This window comes from Biomphalaria glabrata, chromosome 13 (genome assembly GCF_947242115.1).
Source record: "Biomphalaria glabrata chromosome 13, xgBioGlab47.1, whole genome shotgun sequence".
NCBI classification, from domain to species: domain Eukaryota; kingdom Metazoa; phylum Mollusca; class Gastropoda; family Planorbidae; genus Biomphalaria; species Biomphalaria glabrata.
In genome coordinates this window covers 30,166,479-30,188,226 of record NC_074723.1, presented here as the reverse complement: position 1 = coordinate 30,188,226, position 21,748 = coordinate 30,166,479, and the positions used below count along the sequence as shown (strand labels likewise).

General features: G+C 37.8%; 1 protein-coding gene across 3 annotated transcripts in view; it reads left to right on the top strand.

Moving 5' to 3' along the window:
* The first annotated feature begins 5,125 nt into the window (after nt 1-5,125).
* The window catches only part of LOC106069096 (uncharacterized), a 115,424-nt gene continuing 98,801 nt past the window's right edge, over nt 5,126-21,748 (top strand). For 2 of the 3 annotated variants that reach the window (XM_056008607.1, XM_056008610.1), the window contains exon 1: nt 5,126-5,435. The gene's annotated coding sequence lies outside the window, so the exon portion shown is untranslated. Of the gene's footprint in view, nt 5,436-12,263; nt 12,403-21,748 lie in introns of all 3 variants that reach the window. The other variant, XM_056008611.1, reaches the window with a different exon arrangement.

The window sequence follows — 21,748 nt, the reverse complement described above, 5'->3', positions numbered from 1 at the left end:
AACTGTTGCAAGTGGCGCATTGAGCTATTTCAATTGGCGCATGGAACTGTTGCAAGTGGCGCATTGAGCTATTTCAAGTGGCGCATGGAACTGTTGCAAGTGGCGCATTGAGCTATTTCAAGTGGCGCATGGAACTATTTCAAGTGGCGCATTGAACTATTGCAATTGGCGCATTGAACTATTGCAAGTGGCGCATGGAACTATTGCAAGTATCGCATTGAGCTATTTCAAGTGGCGCATTGAGCTATTTCAAGTGGCGCATTGAACTATTGTAAGTGGCGCATGGAACTGTTGCAAGTGGCGCATTGAACTATTGCAAGTTGCGCATTGAACTATTGCAAGTGGCGCATGGAACTATTGCAAGTGGCGCATTGAGCTATTGCAAGTGGCGCATTGAACTATTGCAAGTGGCGCATGGAACTGTTGCAAGTGGCGCATTGAACTATTGCAAGTGGCGCATTGAGCTATTGCAAGTGGCGCATGGAACTGTTGCAAGTGGCGCATTGAACTATTGCAAGTGGCGCATTGAACTATTGCAAGTGGCGCATTGAGCTATTGCAAGTGGCGCATGGAACTGTTGCAAGTGGCGCATTGAACTATTGCAAGTGGCGCATGGAACTGTTGCAAGTTGCGCATTGAACTATTGCAAGTGGCGCATTGAGCTATAGCAAGTGGCGCATGGAACTGTTGCAAGTGGCGCATTGAACTATTGCAAGTGGCGCATTGAACTATTGCAAGTGGCGCATGGAACTGTTGCAAGTGGCGCATTGAACTATTGCAAGTGGCGCATTGAGCTATTGCAAGTGGCGCATGGAACTGTTGCAAGTGGCGCATTGAACTATTGCAAGTGGCGCATTGAACTATTGCAAGTGGCGCATTGAACTATTGCAAGTGGCGCATTGAACTATTGCAAGTGGCGCATTGAGCTATTGCAAGTGGCGCATTGAACTATTGCAAGTGGCGCATTGAGCTACTGCAAGTGGCGCATTGAACTATTGCAAGTGGCGCATTGAGCTATTTAAAGTGGCGCAATGAACTATTGCAAGTGGCGCATTGAGCTATTGAAATGGCGCATATAACTATTGCAAGTGGCGCATTGAGCTATTGAAAGTGGCGCAATGAACTATTGCAAGTGGCGCATTGAGCTATTGCAAGTGGCGCCTTGAACTATTACAAGTGGCGCATTGAACTATTGCAAGTGGCGCATTGAACTATAGCAAGTGGCGCATTGAACTATTGCAAGTGGCGCATTGAGCTTTTGAAAGTGGCGCATTGAACTATTGCAAGTGGCGCATTGAACTATTGCAAGTGGCACATTGAACTATTGAAAGTGGCGCATTGAGCTATTGAAAGTGGCGCATTGAACTATTGCAAGTGGCGCATTGAACTATTGCAAGTGGCGCATTGAACTATAGCAAGTGGCGCATTGAGCTATTGAAAGTGGCGCATTGAGCTATTGAAAGTGGCGCATTGAACTATTGCAAGTGGCGCATTGAACTATTGCAAGTGGCGCATTGAACTATTGCAAGACACAAATAAATCACTTTCTCTACAACACACGAATACGTACAACTGGCAAAATACAAATGTACAAATCACCATACTTTAAATGGATGAAACTTGGAAATTTTTGAGTGACCTATCTGAATTAATTGTAAAAACAATATTGGCGCATGGAATCAAAAGGTTGGCCACCCCTGCTCTAGAGTCTCACGTCACTGAATTCATATTAGAAGAATTGGACGTTTTTCTTTTAAACTGAAATCGTTACTAGAACGCCCGCAAGCGTTTCTCTTCAATACGATCAATACATAAAGGTCAGTGACAGACTTTACGATCTACAGTGCAGATGATACAAGAATCATCTGTTTCTGTGGCCTACGGTTAACGAGGGTGTCACGCGGGCAGCACAACGACCAACCAGCCTTAGACCATTGCAACCTATGCGGTCGAAGTAGGCCCCGCACTTGCATAGACACCTGACTAATTCCAGTTGTAAATTATTAAATTAAACTATTATAACTTATATATGATAGGGCCTCCTGGAAATCTCCTGTAGTTTCAAAATATACGAAGAAGTCATGGATATCTCCTTAAATTATTAAAAACTCCCAAAAACTCATAAAAATTTGCTGAAAAATAGAAAAATTTGACATTTTGTTTTGCCAATCCTATGCGCGATAAAAAAAAAAGGCATTGTCAGCCAGGGGTGGACTGGCTATATGGGCATTCGGGTAAATGCCCGGTGGGCCGGTTCCCAAGTGGGCCGGTAGGGCCACCGAAAGGGCCGCATGAATGCCAGTAAATTGTTTTGAGATTTATATTATTCTCTTAAAAGGCAAACCTATGAGCGTCATGATTAGATGTGTTGATTGAAATCAAAATGCAAAATAATATAAAAAGAAGGAAAAAGGAGTAGAAAATAAGTTATTATAACTATTGCTGAAATGCTGTGCAAATCAATATTACAAAGAGTCTAGGTTATCACACAAACTCTGAGGCGGCCCCCCATCGAATTCACAAATGGACCAGGAATATTCAAGACATAGTCTTATTTTGATCGTTTAAAGTAATACAATTCTAAAAATCCTTTGGCGTTATTTTTCACATAAAAGCAAACAGAACGACACGTAGTATTTTATAAGAATCTTCTCTTCTGGAATAGGTAGAGTAACATTAACTGATCACCTCAGAACTTTTTTTTTTATTTCAGGATCTTTGGGAGCCTCTGAGTCCACCCAGCTCTACTGGGTACCTGACATTACCACGGTAGGTCGTTGTGCTGACCACATTTCACCCTCGTAAACCGTAGGCCACAGAAACAGATGACCTTTATATCATCTGCAATATAGACCACAAACTCTCAAAGGGGAACTTTACTTACTTTACAACTGGGTAATTGTGTAATGTGTACTATGCTTTTCGCATCAGATTCACTTCTTAAATCTGCACCCCCCTAAGCAGTAAGAAGATAAGCTATATCTTTCTAATTTATAGATCTGAATTTAGTTCAAATTGTTTAATACATTTAAATCTAGATCTACGTCTGGTTTCTATTTAGTCTAATTTAGATTGATGTCATTCACCAACTTTATGATGACAGCATTTACGAAAGAACAGGCTTAACGCCATAAGAAACACTAATGCCAAGACGACAAAGTTATTGACTTAAGTCGAAATACAAAGAGGCTTTGCTAGAGCATGAGATTATCTTGACATCATTTGTTTTACTGAACGTAAGGATATTAAAAACGAAGTGGATATGTTCTGTTGTGTATGTGTGTAGCCAGCTTTAAGATGCAATCAAACTAAATTTCCAAGTTATTGAGAAAGCAGTATATAAGAGTAAAGTTCTCTTTCGGACCTTGCGATCTATAGATCAGATGTTAAGATCATCTGCTTCTTTGCCAATGGCTAACGAGCAGGGTGTCATGTGACCTGCATAATGACCAACAGCCTTTACTTTGTCAACTAAAGTCAGGTACCCGTTAAAGTTGGGTGGACCCAGGGGAGCCCTAAAAATCCCGAAATTCAAAATCCTAGTCTTCACCGAGATTCAAACCCAGGACCCCAGGTTCGAAAGCGCTTAACCACTCAGCCACCGCGCCCCCGTGACCTTGTGGGATGGACAGTTAAAATAATGGAGGATGAATAGTTGTATTTGTAAATTAAAGTTTATGTCTGAGCAAATGGCGAGGAGTGAAAGTGAATCCTAAACAATATGTTCATTAATGGGGGATCTTCAGATGTCTGGAATGTGAATGTTAATGTATATGGTAGCAAGAACAATAAGAGATTCCCCAATCCAAGTGTTTTACTTTATTCATTTAGAATGAACCTTTACTGGATAGTTTCAAAATCATCTCATAAGTTATTCATATACTAACTACTTTCGATACATTATTAAACTTTACACTGATTTTGAGGACAGTTAGGATTGGACGCTCATCATGTGGCACACAATTTGTGGGCCGCATTGTATAGAAATGAATATTCACATTTGACTAGAGTAACACTTTTAGTAAAATCACTAAATTTAGAAAGCCTTCAGGACAGAAGACTCAAAAGTAAAGTAGCAATTATACCTAAAACACTGAATCTTCAAATACAAAAACAAAATTTAATAAAATACTCTGACAGACACAAAGATAAAGGCACATTCCTCTTCCCATATGTTAGGACAAATTTGTACAAATACTCCTTCTTCCCTAGTGCTATTAGAGCATGGAATGGGTTGCCTGAGCTAGCCAGGAAAACCAGTGACTTGGCAGAATTTAAGTCATTGGTTAATATGCGTGACTAAATGCATGACGCATAGGACGTAATCATCTTCTTTTTTGAAGTAACGTCTATATTATATAAGATAAATGCCCAGGCCAGTTTTGACTCCCAGTCCGCCCCTGTTGTAACCCATCATTAAATAAAACATTTATTGCAAAGTCGAATTTATTTTCTAATACAAGATCTAAATTTTGACATTTTCTTATCACTACCAAGACTGGGCCCCCCGCAAACCGTTTCGAATAGGGGCGCCGCTTTTGTTAAAACCGGCCCTGCGTCCGACCACCTTTACTTTTCGTCTAACTTCAGGTATCTATTAAAGCGCTGTGCACTCAGAGTCTCCCTAAAGATGCTGAATTTAAAATGTTCCAATTTCACCAGGATTTAAACCCGGGACCCCTCGGTTGGGAAACCAAGCGCTTTGCCCCTCAGTCATCACGCATGTATTTATATAGCAGCGTAACTGACGGCGAAATGAAAATGTCATCTTGACATGAGTGTCAAGCAAGCTAGAACCAGGTTCATCATTCGACATAATGGAAATACAATATGAATGAAAGGCTGGTTATTAAACCCAATCAGCAGGAGGGCTTAGCGCCATGGTCTGATGTCGAAGCTGGTGAAAGACAGCAGACCCCCCCCACCCCTCATTTCGACGCTTCTTCTTCATCCCCCCCCCCCCCATTCACTTCCGTCACTCCGCTCTCTCGCTTGTCACGCCGCCTATTTTTCTGGGTTTTTTTTTCCTTATGTTTTCTTGTTCGCCTTTCTTCCACCCAACTAAATGTGTGTCCAACTCTCGTGTGCTCACACAAATAACAGCTTGAGAGGGACGTGACGGTGGTAGGGGTGAAAACCTCACTCCACACCCCCTCCCCCCTCACTGCAGTTGTCTTATTCGCGTCGTGCCTGTGGTGAGAGAAACACGACAGACTTTTGATAGGATGCTAACAGTATCGCTGCAGAAGTGTTCATTCAACATTTAACACTAGACACACACACGAAAATATTTGAGGATAAAAAAAAAAACATTCTTAACATTCACGGAGTATATTAATAATCAGTTATGGATAATGACTGCTGATTAGTGCAAAATTTATCACTTATCGAGTATAACGCAATGTTATACCCTAACTGCTGAGATCCTAGCACTTGTAAGTATAATACTAATACTAGTAATAGTACATATTTAGATATTTATTTTTTCAAATGTTGACTAGTTGGATCCCGTGCTTCCTTACGTTGAAATTTATTTATTTATTTTCTTACCGGCATTTTTTTTTAACATCATCCAAAGAAACGACCAGCATTACGACTTTCCCACACACTTTTATCTCCTGAATTCTAGTATCCCTTTCTACCCCAAACCTAAAAAAAAAAATATGTGACTATTTATCGGCTGCCTATTCTATGTCTAGATGTAGCCCCTATTACATTCCCTTTCACACTTTAGAAACCTATTAAACACAACAAAAAGTTCATAAGGCTATGGATTGCTACCTGGACTAGCGTATCGATGGTCCAGATTTTTAACCCTGCCAGCTGCCTTTTCCCGCCGTCCTGAAAGATATTTGAGCTTTAGTATAATAGTCCTTCATTCCTGAAGGTACAACGGATACATGTCAAACAAAAAGAAACGGAAATATTTGTATCAAGTATCTACAATCGTGAATCAATGTTTTCTCTATGTAAGAATTTACGAAAAATAACACTATCCTTTTGTACTATTAAACATGTGTATGTGCCCTACAGTTGTCCCTTAGTCAGTTGGGCCGTTGGGGCACCGCACATGACCTGACATATCTCATTGAGACTTTTCCGCTGATAATTGATAGACGGGACCTCCCACTCCTTAGAGTTGTCCTCCCATCGCTTCCTCCTTCTGCCTCTTCTTCTAGTTCTGTTCCCTGCAGAAACGTCTTTGCAAGCCCAGGGGATCTCATTATTTAGCCGTACAGTCTTAACTTTCGTTTTTCGACAGTGGTCAGAAGTTAACCATAGGGCCCAAACGACATTGGGATCCTGTTCCGTATTTCCTTGCTTATGATACTTTCTATATTCAAACTTAAATAAAACTTATCAGAACGAATAAACGAAGAAAACCTAGATTTGTGAAAGTTGGCGGACAGATATTGCGATCAGGAAATTACGTATTTTCATGTACATGGTAAGTAATTACTGATTAAAATCTCTATTTTTTCGTCCATAAATGGGGGAAGGGGTAGTGATGACTGAGTGAGGTAGCTAGGGCTTTGACTTTTATAGAGATAGATAGATATTCAAATCTTAGTTCTTCAGTGTTTTCGGAAGAATGTTCCACTTTAATTCTGCTAAAAGGTTCAGAAAACTAGCGTTAAAGATAATTACGATGTTTAAATGTAGTTATATGTGTGAGCCAGAAGGTCTACCCGTGACCTATGGGCTCGGGACTATGGTTCTGGTTGTGATTTTTCCTGGCTAGCAAACGCCCGCAGCCATCCCCCGCCGTCCTCCAGGGTATGTGGGCTAAGATGTCATTAATATCTTCAAATTTAAATAACCTTCCTAAACATGTATTACAAAAAGTAAAAACATTATACTTATTTCTGTAAGTACCGGGAGGCGCGGTGGCTGAGTGACAAAGTGCTTGGCTTCCGTACCGGGGTCCTGGGTTCGAATCCTGTTGAAAAGTGGAATTTTTTATTTCGAATTTTCGGGTGCCTCTGAGTCCACCCATCTCTAATGGGTACCTGGCTTTAGTTGGGGAAAAGCAAAGTTCGTTGTGCTGGTCACATGACACCTCTCGTAAACCGAAGGTCACAGCAACAGATGACCTTTACGACATCTGCCCTATGGATCGCAAAGTCTGAAAGGGAACTATGTAAGTACGATTGCTAAACGCCCGCAAGCCAAGCAAAGTTCAAGCGCACTTAGCCTTTCGACCACGCATCTCACTATACCATAACATACCCTAAACCATAACATCTGTCAAGTACAATGTTTTCCCTTGTTCGATACCAAACAAAATAATTAATTATGAATAGTTAATTAACTAACTGGTTAGTTATAGTTAGTTGTTTTTTTTTAACTCTTGTGTTGTCAGGTACAAAAATAGTTGTGCGAGATTTCAACTCGATCCGAGATTGGCTGTGGGAGAAATAACGTGTACAAACTTTTTACCAGACGGAAAGTGTGAGTCGATATAAGCTTTGATAAAAATATATGATTTATTGTATGAAATGTGTTTGAGTTTTGTCTTTAAGAATAACCAAAAACGTAATCCGGGCTAAGCTTTATGTCAAACAAAACAGGAACGCATGTTAACGTCCAACGTTTGACAAGATATGGATTGTGTGGTTCAATATATTTAATACTGTAATACTTCAATACCTTGTTGTTCATGTTTTTGTCGCGACTACAAAAGTTTAGCACTATCATTAACTTCATAACGGATCATTTTTGAAACTTTTGGTTTAAGTAGTTATACTATTTAGTGGGATTCTGGGTCTTTTTCTTTTTGTTCTCTATATATACTGTCTCTTTCATTCTCAATCTCTCTCTCTCTCTCTTTCGCTCTCTCTATCTTTCTCTCTCTCTCTCTCTCTGTCACTCTCTCTCTCACTTACTCTCTCTCTCTCTCTCTCTGTCTCTCCCTCAAAGTCAGCCCAAGAGTGAAGTGACCTATTGGGACAATGTCTCTTATTACTGATTCCACAATGCCCATGGCGCAAGCACTATTTCAGGAAAGGTCAAGTCAAGGACACAGTGTAGAGTTGCCAACAAAACATGTTATTTACTTGTCTGACAAAAGAGAAATATATACATAGACATAAAAACAAATATACAGAAATACAAACAGACATAAACATGCGGGCACACCACCAGGGCTGACTCGTCGGAGTTATAATATAGCTTAGAATTTTAACTCTTTCTCTCCGTAATTATTTACCACATTCTGGTGGAATCAACGCTGGTATCGTCAGATAGGAGAGAAAGAGTTAAAATGTTTTATTCAGAGCATCGGTTATCTTAACGAAGGCACTTCATAGATACATATACATAGATACATATTCCACAATCTTTTTTAATGATGTTATCTAGGGGTGTTATCTTGTGATGTTATCTAGTGATGTTATCGTAATGATGTCACCTTGTTAAGTTTTTCTATAAACATTATGTAGGGCTGTCAGCTTAGTAACGTTCCCCTTTCAGACCTTGCGATCTATAGGGCAGATGATGGCCAGCTGTTAAAGAGCAGGGCGTCATGTGGCCAACACAACAATCTACCGCCTTAACTTTCCCCAACAAAAACTAGGTACCCATTAGAGTTTGGGCGCCCTAAAAAAATCCCGAAGTTCAAAATCCCAGTCTTCACCTAGCTTTAAACCCAGGACCCCAGGTTCGGAAGCCAAGCGTTTAACCACTAAGTCACCGCGACCCCGAAAATTAATAACCAGAGGACAAAATTCAATTACCTGTCATCTCAGCACAGACAATTGTATTCTTCTAATGCAACCAAATTTTAGGAACAGGGAAAGGGGGCCGGGGGGGGGGGGGGTAACTCAGCGTTACAAAATTATAAAAGGGGTAACAATATGACAAAAGTTTGGGAAACAGTGTCGTGAAGAAACATATCTACATTATGTCACTTGTCACTTACTAGAGAGTGACAATACGTGGCGGCCCTTGACCATTTGAAACAAAACATATGAAATCGACACCTATATTTTAGGACAGGTCTTAAATGAACTTCCACTGCAGATGGCGAAGCTTCAAAACATCCTTCCGTTGCGATTTGTATTGGTAGATCAAAAACTATGAGGCGCGTTGGCTGAGCGGTAAGAGCTTGGCTTTCGAACCGAGGATCCCTTGTCCAAAACTCGGCGAAGACTGGAATTTTTAAATTTCGGTATCTTTGGGCGCCTCTGAGTCCACCCAGCTCTAATGGGTACCTGAAATTAGTTAGGGAAAAATTAAGGCGGTTGGTCGTTGTGTTGGCCACATGACACCCTTTGTTAACCGTAGGCCATAGAAACAGATGACGTTTGCATCACCTGCCCTATAGACAACAAGGTCGGAAAGGGAAACTTTTTTTTTACATCAAACACTATACATCTCTTACAATGAAGTATTCAATTAGTGCGTTTGTCATAAAACTCTATATTGGGTACTTCGATCTTAAAAACTATGTTGAAAAGCATCCTTATTTATTTTCTTATCTTAGTAAAGATGTAAAATACCAACAGTCCAGAGTTTGAACAAATATAAATTTAAAAATATTCAAGAGAACATATTAATCATTTATTTTAATTTATTGACTGAACATAAGAAATGAGTATACAAAACAATAGCATAGATAATGAGGTGTAAGGCGCAGTTCCTATACCCACCAGTCTCTTCCCGTACCAATGGGGGTATGCGTACCCCACTTTGGGAAGCACTGCTTTACGACTTCCTGTATATACCCTCCAGTGTTGTATGTTAAGTAACTCCCTGTTTGGTTTGCTTTAGTCCAATCTGAGGCTGGATCTGATGATGTCACTACTAGGGCTTGTTGCTAATTAAAGGCAGTCTTTTTTTGTTTTTGTTTTGCAAGGGTTGCCTGTTAAGCAGAAACTTCAAAGTTTTCTCAATCTGACAAGCCAGGCACAACTAGAAGAGAGAAGAAAAACTTAATAAAGTTGTCACACTTTTTCAGGTCAGGCAAGGGGGAGAAAAGAGCAGTGATTCTCAACTTGTGACTAGTGTAGATCTTTACTGGGCGAAGATGAGGTGTGTAAATTCACTAACGGTGTCATCACTTTTTTTTTTGGTGTGTGTGAGGGTGACCTATACTCTGAAACACAAGGCTTTGTCACAACAGTACAGGAAAGAAGTACTACGACTAATCATTAGTTAAAACGAATACTAGAACTCGATGTTACTGACAAATGTCGAAAATGCGGAAACGTGTGTGAGTCAATGGAACAATTAATGGCAGGATGTTTTGTCAGAATCTGACTATGTAGGCCGCCATAACCTAGCAGCGAGGCTAATCCATTAACAACCGGCCTTGAGACACAATCTGATTAATAACAAACAAAATTTTAAACAATACTTAAAAAATAACAAAGCTTATATTAAGTGTATTAATTAGTTTGGATCAGTCATTTAATCAAATTTGTAATAAGACGTCAATTTATATAGGGGACTAATTCTGCTTATTTCACCACTTCAGTCAAGTACAATTTCTTTCCTTTGTTTGAGATACCAAACAAAATTATTTATTACCAATAGTTAATTACCTAATTGTTGTTTTTTTTATCGATTCTTGTGTTGTCAGGTTACAGTATAGATGTATGCAAAATTTTAGCTTGATTCGAGATTGGGTGTTGGAGAAATAACATGTACAATCTTTTGGCCAGACAGACAGACCAACAATCGAAAAGAGGGAGCTGATATAAGCTTTGTAATAATACTTGACTTCATTCAAATAATAATATAACAGCTTAACCACTATTTCTCAACTTGCTTTGTGCCTACATTATGATAGTTAACATCGCTTCATACATTAAATTCAAAATACTGTTATTAAAAAAAAAATATTTTTAAAAACAAAGGTTATCTCAAGGGAAAGAACTCCGCCCTTAAAACTATGTCTTTCGATAATGAACACGTTATTTTCCTTATTCGATATTAAACTAAATAATTAATTACTAACAATAACTAATTAATTGAGTATTTTTGTATATGGATTCATGTTTTATTGGGTACAATTGTTTAAAGTATCAACTTGATCGGAGAATGCGTGAGGGAGAAATAACGTTAACAATTATTTAAGGGGATTAAACCCAACAAATTTAGCCATATCTGTGAATATTGAAGTAGTATTGTCCCTTGTTGGTTTCCAACAAAATAATTAATAACCAATATTTAATTGTCTAATTGGTTACTTTGTTTGATTGATTCAACATTGATTCATGCCAATGATTAATTGTGCGAAGTTTCAACTTGATCCCAGAATGGGTGTGGGAAAAATAACGAGTACACACTTTTTACCAGACAGACGGATAGACAGACAGACAGAGTGAGTTGATATAAGCTTTGTTAAAAGAAAACAGCTTGACCACTATGATTGTTATTTTCTCACATCAATGGCTGCCACATTATGATTTTTAACAACGCTTCATACTTCATACATTAAATCTTTATTACTATTATCTCTATATATAATTCTCTTCTTCGCTCAAGAGTTTGGACGAGAAGAAGAAAAGGAAAGATCGCTCTTTTATTTCTACGGATAGAGTCATACCATGTGTCATGAAAATTGTATTTCCTACATAGATCACGCTCAATAGCAAGAATTAACAAATGTTTCAATCTATCTACGAGAATGGTTGAACTTAAGTAATTTTTCATTAGTTTGAGGCGCGAGAAGCTTCTTTCACCAGATTACACAATTACGGCTAATGCATAGTGCCGTTTTTATTTATCGCGCGTAGGATTGGCGTTTTCCATATTGAATGACACCCCAAAATGACATTTTTTGTCTCTATATTTCATGAGATTTGTATGAGTTTTCAAAGGATTTTTAATAATTTCCGATTTCCAGGACTTTTTAATATTTTTTGCAATTTCAGGAGATTTCCAGGAGCTCCTGATAAATCAGGCGGCTGCGAGAAATTAGTTATAAGTTATAAAATGGTTTAATTTAATAATTTACACATAGAATTAGCGCGGGTCCTATGAAAGTGTGGGGCCCACTGCTGTCGGATAGGTTGCAATGGCCTAAGGCCGGCCCTGTAAAATAGCGGCGTATCCTACGCCGTCGGTCGACTAGTTTTAAACAATAAACTAATTATCGAGACTATTTTAAGAACAAGAAAATTCATCTTATTATAATATATATTTTTTGATTCACACATTGGAGGGAATTGCAACATAGACGATTTTCTTTTCTTTCTTCTTCTTCTTCTGACTATTATTATATAGTAAATAAACCTCTCTATGACTTCGTTTGACAGAAACACAATTCATTGTTTCCCATTGAACCGTGTCGACAGGAATTTTCAGGTGAAGTAGCAGGTCTACAGCAGTACAGCCCCTCTGACAGGCAACGACAATCTTCTTACGAATATTAAGGGCCTTGAAGGTATTTGTGAGGTCAGTTCTCATTATCCTCTCAGTTATAATAATAATGGGGAATATTATTTTTAATGACTTCTTTAAACGCTTAATCTCCAAGCCTGGGTTCCCATATTTATTTTTTTTAAAATCACACCTTACATTCGTGGTCCCCTCACAGAAAACAGCTGAGAACCTCTGGCCTAGAGATTGGACCAAGCTATTGACTTTATGAGGCTGGCAGTGTAAACTTTGAGATTGGACTAATCCGTCACGTGCTCACCTTTACTGTCAAGTTGAGCAGACGTTAGAGGAAATTTTACTGGACTAGGACGAAAGGATTGGTTTTAATTATCCAGATTCTGGGTTGAGAAAACGCTAAATGTCTAGAAGCTCTTCATCATAGAGTTTTATTTTTGTTTGGAGATGTGGGTCTAATAGAGTTTTATTTTAAATTAAATGTCTTATTTTTTAGTGTGTTTTGCAGCTTTTAAAGATTTGGTGAGACGGTTACTTTTTATATCTAAATCAAGTATTATACTCTAGTCTACTATCTTTGAAAATTGCCATGTCTGGGTCTATATCACCTTCTTCTTCTTCCTTGTTCTCATTGTTATGTTTTATGAGATGAACTGCGCAGTGGTTCCTAAATCAGGGAGCTCTCCTTATAATTTTCTTTCTATTGGGGGTGTTTTGGGGCCAATGTCTTGTTCGGGCCTCTTGGTAAAGAATGCAGTTTTGAAGGACATGGTCAGCATTCTCCACATGAGTAAATCTCACTGGTTCCAATTTTGAGCTTCTGGAACATATGTTGTCTCATTCTGTTTTGTCCGGTTCTGAGTCGAAATCACCAAATTAGAATAATATATACCTCATAGTATGTCTGGATCTGTATCACCATTTATACATACGCTTAACCTTGACTTTCTTTCGGGGGAGGGGGGAAGTCGGAACAAGGTAATAAATCAATTTTTTTTTAAATCTATCATTCATTATATATTAAGAGCTAATGAATGGCTCTTGCAAAAGTCAGCTTCTCAAGGATGAAATGTCTTTAAAAAAAACAACACTTTTTTATGTTTTTTTGTTTCCTTGTAAAAAGCGACATCTATTTATGGCTCTATTCGAATGTTTTATTCAAAATGAAATATCTTAACCTGATATTTATTTCAGCTTAAAAATAGCTTTCTAAATCGTTTAAAGCCGAATAGATTAATAGCCATATAACTTGTAGGCGTATGTAGATTATCGAACTCCTGTTTATTTTAGCGTATCAAAGGCTTTAATGACGCCATTATTACATCGCTCCATTACCAGATTAAAAGATACTCTCTAATCTAAATGACCAGTTAAGATCCTAACATAAATTATTCGCCACAACTATTTACGGGGGGGGGGGGTGCATTTTAAATTTATAAATAATACAACACGTGATTCCTAGTTGAGGGGGTAATATTTTCGAAAAAAATCGAGTATTTAAAAAGATAATTCAGGGATTCGAATATGTAGATGCCTAGATCAAAAGGCAATCAGCAAAGACGACCTTTGGGAAAAGCGTTAAAACCAAGCGCTTCTATAACTGATGCATTGGAATATGCCCTGCACGAATGAAGTCTTTTAATGTGCTTCCAATGCATAAGTGAAGTCTTACATGACCCCCCAAAAAAGTATTTGACTGTTCTTGCCATGAATGGGCCGAAAAAAAGTCTTATAAAAATGTGCTTGTCACGCATGCGCAGAGGCGTAGTGAGCAAAACGTACGACCGGGACAAGGTACTTTACCACCCCTCCCCCATTTTCCATAAACATCAGATAGAAGCATTGGCTACGTGATGGTGGCTTCCGGGGCATCGTGCCTCTGCGCATGAGCCAAATATATCTTAGTGTAATTTCATGTACGAGCCGATTAAAGTTATGAATGTGCATACTAATGTATAAGTCAAGAGAAAATATTTATTTATGTGCTTTGACATTAATGAGTCAAAAAAAAAAAGACTTCTTATTGATATTCCTGTTGTTTATGAGTCCAAAAAAAAGGCCTATAAGTGTGGTTGCCTTGTATAAGTAAAATGTCATCTAAAACGTCTTCCGTGCGAGCCAACAACTCTCCTTATATTTTATAAGAACTTTGAAATCCAATCACTCCTGTGATATTGCAGTCAAACTTATAAATCAGAACTTCCAAACAATATTCGTATGTTCAGGTTAAGTCGTGTAATAGCGTTTGATGGAAACGAGGAATCAAGTGAGATGTTGGCGTGACATCTCCGCAGTGGCCGCCTCTGTTTCTTTGCCATTGGCGTAATAGCCAATCAGAGCTTAAGGTTGTAAGACAGAAGTGATTTGTCTCTCGTGCAGTCGTGTTAGATCGTAATCCAATTGCATCCTACGTCTGACCTCATTTGTGTACATCTTGCAAGGAAGTGACGTTATACGCACTACTGTTACATAAAAAAAAAGAAGCGCGTATTTGATGACGTCATGTCAGAGAATTGTGTTGTTTGATGACTTTATGTCAAGTGAAAAAAAAAAAAAACGGAATGCGGACTTCTGTTATTGAGAAAATCTAAATGCCAAGCAGTGTAATGTTATAAATCAGGCCATAATCAGGGCAGTCTCTAAGTACAATAGACGCAGGTTGTTTCTTCTGACACTAGTGTTAAATGGACGGACTGATTCATTTCTTATTTCTAATTCATTTGTCGTCATTTTGGCAGACTCTATAGATCAACTGGGATGTTTAGGCTAGTATTGGAAACTGATAGTCCCATTAATTAAAGAAGTGCGGCTGGTTCACAAGACATTCCTACATGGTACAATACCAGGATGTCAATGAGAAAATAGGGAGACCACCACAGAGAGTGCACTGGCATTTCTTGCTATGAATTTTAAGAACAGAAAGGGAATGAAACTGTTTTAAGAGCGCCATCCGACATAAATCTAAATATAGATTTAAGAAGAGAAAAGTAAATCTAAACACAGACAAGATGTAGGCTATGTATGTTTTTTTCCCTTATACATATTCTCGTTGTTTAAAAATTATTTTTTTTATATTTTGCCTGTTTCTTTGAACTAAGTACTTGCTTGTCAGCTACTTAAAGTTAACCCTTTAAACGTGTGTCGTAGTTTAGCCTCTAAACACTAGAATTGTAGTTCTTTTTTTGTATGCACTATTCTAAAAAAAAAGCTCAGCACTTTAAGGATTAAAGTCTAAAAAATAATGTGAACACAACACAGAACTGAACACAAACAAATCAAATTTATTTACATATAAGTAATGCGACCCAACCATTTAAAAAAAAAAACGAATACAATCCATAATAACCAGAAGAACACAATTTTCTAAGTACCTCCACTAAGGGAACCTCTGTCTGATCGTGTGGTTTGCGCTTCGGACTGGACTACCGGACTATCGTCGCAATGGTCCGGAGTTTGAACCTTGCCCGTAACGAACGTATAAAACCAAATTACAAAAAAAAAATAACAAACAATTACACCTCTCTTTTATCTTCTTTCCTAACACTGAAGAGTTCGTGAACGGCAGTCAAGAAGAATTATCTTTCATTAGCTATAGGTCGTTATGACCTTCATACTTATGTCACTGACATTGCGTTGTGGTTAAGTAAGCTGATATCTGACACTATTGACTTAATAAGCTTTTTTTGAACTAGCAGACGACTAAGAATTTCTTTATGGTATTTATATCTCCATTCGTCACTCAGACATTCTGACGTATGTCCAGAAAAGGTTCTCGGGGAAATACTTAAAGAAAACAAAAAATCCGACTGTGTATCTAAGAACCTTACGTATTATATAAAAGTGCTAGCGAGCTTTGTTTTTATTGTTGTTGTTTCGGGAGGAGGGGGGATAAGTATCCTTACGACACAGATAGCGGACATTATCGAGTTGCCAAATGTCAATAGGAATTAGCCTTCTTTACTTTTGGCGCCAGATAATGTGATGTCGACTTGCATTCATGTCAATGTCAAGACTTTGTAATCGAAAATAGTCAACAAGTTAGCCAATACTATAAGAATTTCATTTATAGACCTTCGGACAAGTTTACTAAACGTCTGGTAAAGTAGGACATGTCCTCCTTTTTGGATCGTATATGGAGGACGCGCGGTAAAGCGGTTGGTTTCTGAACCGGGGATCCCGGGTTCGAATCCTAGTGAAGACCGAGATTTTTAATTTCGAGATTTTTGAGCGTCTCTGAGTCCACCCAGCTCTAATGGGTACCTGACATTAGTTTGGGAAAAGTAAAGGTGTTTGCTCGTTGTGCTGGCCACATGACACCCTCGTTAACCGTGGGTTACAGAAACAGATGACTTTTACATCATTTGCCCTATAGATCTCAAGGTCTAAATAGGCGGCACTTCACTTTACCTCAGTCCGGCAGACATTGGCTTAAACTGTGACAATATACAACATTTACTATATTATTTCTTTCAAAAGCAGTTAAAACTTTCGTTGAAAATTCAATCTTTCAAATCTTCTGGCTCATACAAACTCATAAGTAGCAGAAAGGTGGAAATTTTGGGGAGAACTCTCTTTGTGAACAAATCTCATATATATATTTAATTGTAAGGTGTGTGTATTTATTGGCGTGTGTGTGTCCCTAATAAAAATCAAAACCGTTAGACCAATCTTGATAAAACTTGGCATAGCTGTTCGTTACATCAAGGGGGAGACCGTAGTGTATGTCGTAGGGAATTAAACATTTTTTAAAAAATAAATCTATGTCTATTAAGCAACAAAACTGTTAAACAAATGAGATAAACCCGATTTTACATTATTTACAAAGCTTATATCAACTCACTCTGTCTGTCTGTCTGTCCGGTGAAGGATGTGTACATGTCGTTTCTCCCACACCCTTTCTTAGAACAAGTTCGCAATTATTCATTGGCGTAGACAAGACGTTAATCAATTTTTAATAGCAACCAATTAGACAATTAATTACTGACAAATGATTATTTACTTTGATATGAACAATGGAAATTAATCCTTCTATTTCACAAAAAATAGCTAAGTTTGTTTAGTCCCCTTAAATAATAATTTGTAGTATAGTTGTAAAGGGGGAGTTCTACCCCTTATTTTATTTTGCTTGTTTTATATTTAAATAGGTCAGCTAAACGGGTAAACCCCATTTTCATTGCCTACTTTCCTTTTCGTTTGAAAATTAAAAACTTTTAATTGACCATCTCGCCATATTTGACATCTAAATCCTATTACGGGCCGCGGAGCATAGTCTGATCGAGTCCTCATAAGGCTTTTCAAACCGAATCTATTACACAAAGCGAATCAAAATTTGTAATTAAATTTCTCATCTGCACTGCCAATGACCAGTGGACACAAAAGAGAAATAGACTCTTCAATCTGAAGGAAACTTTTGTGGTATTCTAAACGTATATTTGCGCCAATGTTGAGTTTCTGTGAAATGTGAAACGTATACATGGTTTGTTTCATTAAATGCATAGATTTTGAGCCTATTTTTTAAAGTTTACTGGGTTTTTTTTTTCCTCCTTTTTTAAGACTTTGTCCTCCTTTTAGTCCTCTTCTGTGCTTGCAGTCGTCTGGTATTCCTGGTAACCAAACACAACTCGAGTCGAATCTGGTATTGAAAGTACCAAATCTCCTCGAGATTTGAACTCGAGCTGATCCCCTCAGCCACTAAGCCAAGCGGTTTTTCAACTGAGTCAGCCATCCCACAAAGGTTCGAGTCTTAGCAAACTGCGTTTGGTAGTTTAGCGTACTTCCGAATAGGCTTTTTCTGTTCCTCGTCTAAAGCCCCTGCCCATCCATCGATGTCACTTTTAGCAGGATATCATTTCAAATGATTAAAAATACTATTAGCAAAGTTAAAAACAACATCTTCCTCTAAGTGATAACTAAAAGCGTTTGAAATTTATCAATTACATAGAAGTATCAAATTCATAATGAGTTATCGAGTACTATAGAGATGTCGGGTACATAAGTAGTAATGGAAATATAGTTTTGTTATTGACAAACTATCGTTCTCAATCAGCGCAGGGTTCTTACAATCTTTCGTTTTAGTTACTGTTGTAGTTCAAAGAAGTCACTTTGATCTAAGCTTAATCCCGACTTATATATTTATCTTCTTTGTCCATTACTATACTTATACCTTTAAGTAATCCTTAAGCTTTTTTTTGCGAGATCGGCCAAAGCCACCAGTGCCATTATTTCAATCTACTAAGTAGTTACATATATACCAGTAAAGAAAAAATGAAAAGTGAACATTATATAATTATCTAAATAATAATAATAAAATAATAATAATAATAATAATCTTTATTATCCGTAAGGAAATTTGTCTTACAATTTGTGCATTACACCAAACAAAAAACATTATAACTATAAGAAACCAAAGTGTACATTCACACCAGACTCACTCATAATTTACATGTGACAAAGTTTATACCAGGTTGTTCTTATTTAATGATTTGATTGCCAGGGGAACAAAAGAGTGTTTGTGTCTGTTTGTCTTTGCTATCGGTGTCTTGTATCTCTTTTGTGATGGTAAAATCACAAAATCCTGACACAAAGGGTGATTCTTTATTTCGAGGATCTTGTTAGCTTTTTTATAGATGTTTGTCTCAAACAACTGCCCAAATGGGGTTTGTTTTTTGCCAATGATTTTGCCAGCAGCATTTAGGATTCTCTAAAGTTTATTTTTATTTTTAATGCTCAGATTGCCATACCAGGCAGTGATATTGGTAAAAGTATTAGGGTCGCAAGGAGTTCGTGTGCTCAGTACAATGCACTGAGATGTTTCTCAGTCTCATCCAGCGAAATGACTTCATGGAAGTTTCCTTGGTATAAATCACAGTCAGTGTCACACCAGGTTTTAGCAACAAGCAATTTCTCAAATACCGATCTGAGGGTATCGAGTCCTAATGGAGGCTGTGATCTATTCGTGGGAATGCATTTTATGGCGTTCTATGTAAAGGTGGGTCTAATTAATCGGATGAAAGTAAAGATATCAGGTCGTTGTGCTGACTACATGAGACTCTCGTTAGCTGTTTTCCAGAGAAACCGATGATTACATCATTTGCGAGATTTTAAAGGGGATCATATTTATTTCTCCACTTCTCCACTGTTCATTATCTCTCTCTTTCTCTCTCTCTCTCTCTCTCTCTCTCAAGTGATTAAATGAGACTCCCCCTAACGTTGCTACTATTATGAGTTACTTCATGCTCATGGGTAGTTTGTCAAACTTTGGTTACACATGTATCAACAGATCACCAACCAAGTCTACCCGCGACAGCTTCCTAGTAAAGTCCTGAACTCAATGTAGACTTTCGTGGGTTACGAACTTCCGGAAGATAAAGAAATGGGGATTGGATTTCCGATCTTCTAGTTCTATTTTTATTAATAGGTCTTTTTTTTTTCTCAATTTACTTATGGCATATCTTCAGTATTGACAGCCATCCTGATGTTGACATCGTAGAATAATCTAGATCTAGGCTACTTGTTGGGATGTCTGATCAGTCTCAGTTCGTCATCCAGTCCAACCGGAAGTAATACATTCTCTCCCCTAAGGACGTTGGACGGAACTTGGCCAAACAAGACTTGAGAAACATGATTCCCCGAGTTAGGCAGACGAGAGTGACAAAGAGACACTAAGTGCGAGAAAACGAGAGAAATAGAAAAAGAGAGAAAGAGAGAGATAGAAAGAAAAGAGAAAGAGAGAGATAGAAAGAAAAGAGAAAGAGAGAGATAGAAAGCAGAGAGAAAAAGTTATAGAAAAGAAAAAAGAGAAAGAGAGAAAGAGATAAAGCGATAGAGAAAATGAGACATAAAACTGGAAGGGGAAAGAGAGAGAGAAAGAAGGAGAGCAGCTTAAAAAAAGAGAGAAATAAAGAAAGGAATAAGAGAATTTAGAAATATTGAGAAAAAGAGAGAGAGAGGAAAAGATAAAATATTGAAATAAAATGGAGATATTGAAAAGAAAAGTGGGAAAAGAAGACAGAAGGGGGAGTGGCAGAAGAAACAAACGGGAATAGGACCAAAATAAACAGTTCATTAACTCTTTTTCTCCTAATCGACGATACCATCGTTGATATTCGACCTCATTAAATTAAATTAATGTTTCATTGTGTAAACCTGACTTTCTGTTATATAAAAAGAGCATGCATTTCCCTTTAGTTCTATATACCAATTACACCATTTTCTGATAACAAACAACAAAGCTATTGAAGCTTAACCATTACAAGCTAGTGATATAGTAATGAGTAAAATGAAGAATTTCTTCGAAACGTGGAAAAATAAATACGGAGAGAAAGAGTTAACATTACACACGGCGAAAGAATGAGAACCACTCAAATGACGAGACAGATGTGTAAATAAATGCTTGCTAGCTAGAGCACAAAAGACAAACAGAAAGAAAAAAAAATTCTTATGTCTGTGTGTGTGTGGGGGGGGGGTGAATTGAGAAAATAACCATTGGCAATCAAATGTAGAGTATGATGTAGAGTATGATTTAAGAAAGATTCCCAATTCCAGACCTTGCGATCTAAAGGGCAGATGATGTTAAGCTCTTTTTTTCTTTTGCCAACGGTTCTCGGTCATGTCACCAGCCCAACGACCAACCGCATTTACTTTCCCCAACTCAAATCAGGTACCCATTGGAGAAGGCTGGACTAAAAATCCCGAAATTCAAAATCCCAGTCTTCACCAAGATTTGAACCCAGAACCCCCAAGTACTTATCTTCTCAGCCACCGCACTCCCCGATTGAAGAGCGAGAGACAGAGTGAGTAAAAAAGTGAACAAGAGAACGAAGACGTAACCAATCAAAGTGAGTCAAAGCAATCTTTTTTTGAGGAGCTGAAAGGTTTGGCAGCGTAGGCCAGCTTAGGCGTCAACTTGCTTTAACTGACAAAATAAAGATACACAATTGAGACCAAAAGAAAATCCACTATCGAGGACATATACTGCACTTCTCAGTTCTCAATAATCCTCAAAAACGGAGAAAAGCCTTATTATTTTTTTGTGCACTTCATACATTTAAATATATGCAAACTGTAAAAAACCAATAAATAATAGAAACACTTAATGTATAATAACCAAAAAAATAAAGACTCTTTATTATATCTTCCTAGGTTTGGAGGAAATACTCCCTACATACCACCGAAATAAAAAATAACGAAGTTATTTACTTCTTCGATCCACAAATGCAGGGAGATTTACATCTTGTAGTCTCTTCACAAACTGTTGAATACCACGTCCTCCTAAAAAAATGTTAGAAAGCATTATATTATTTGAAAGCTATAAAAGACCTTAAGATTTCTGGGCTGATACCTGTGCTATGCTTCGGTTGAAATATTTAGTACAAGTTTCTTTTGCCAGAAACACCCTTTTATCCTT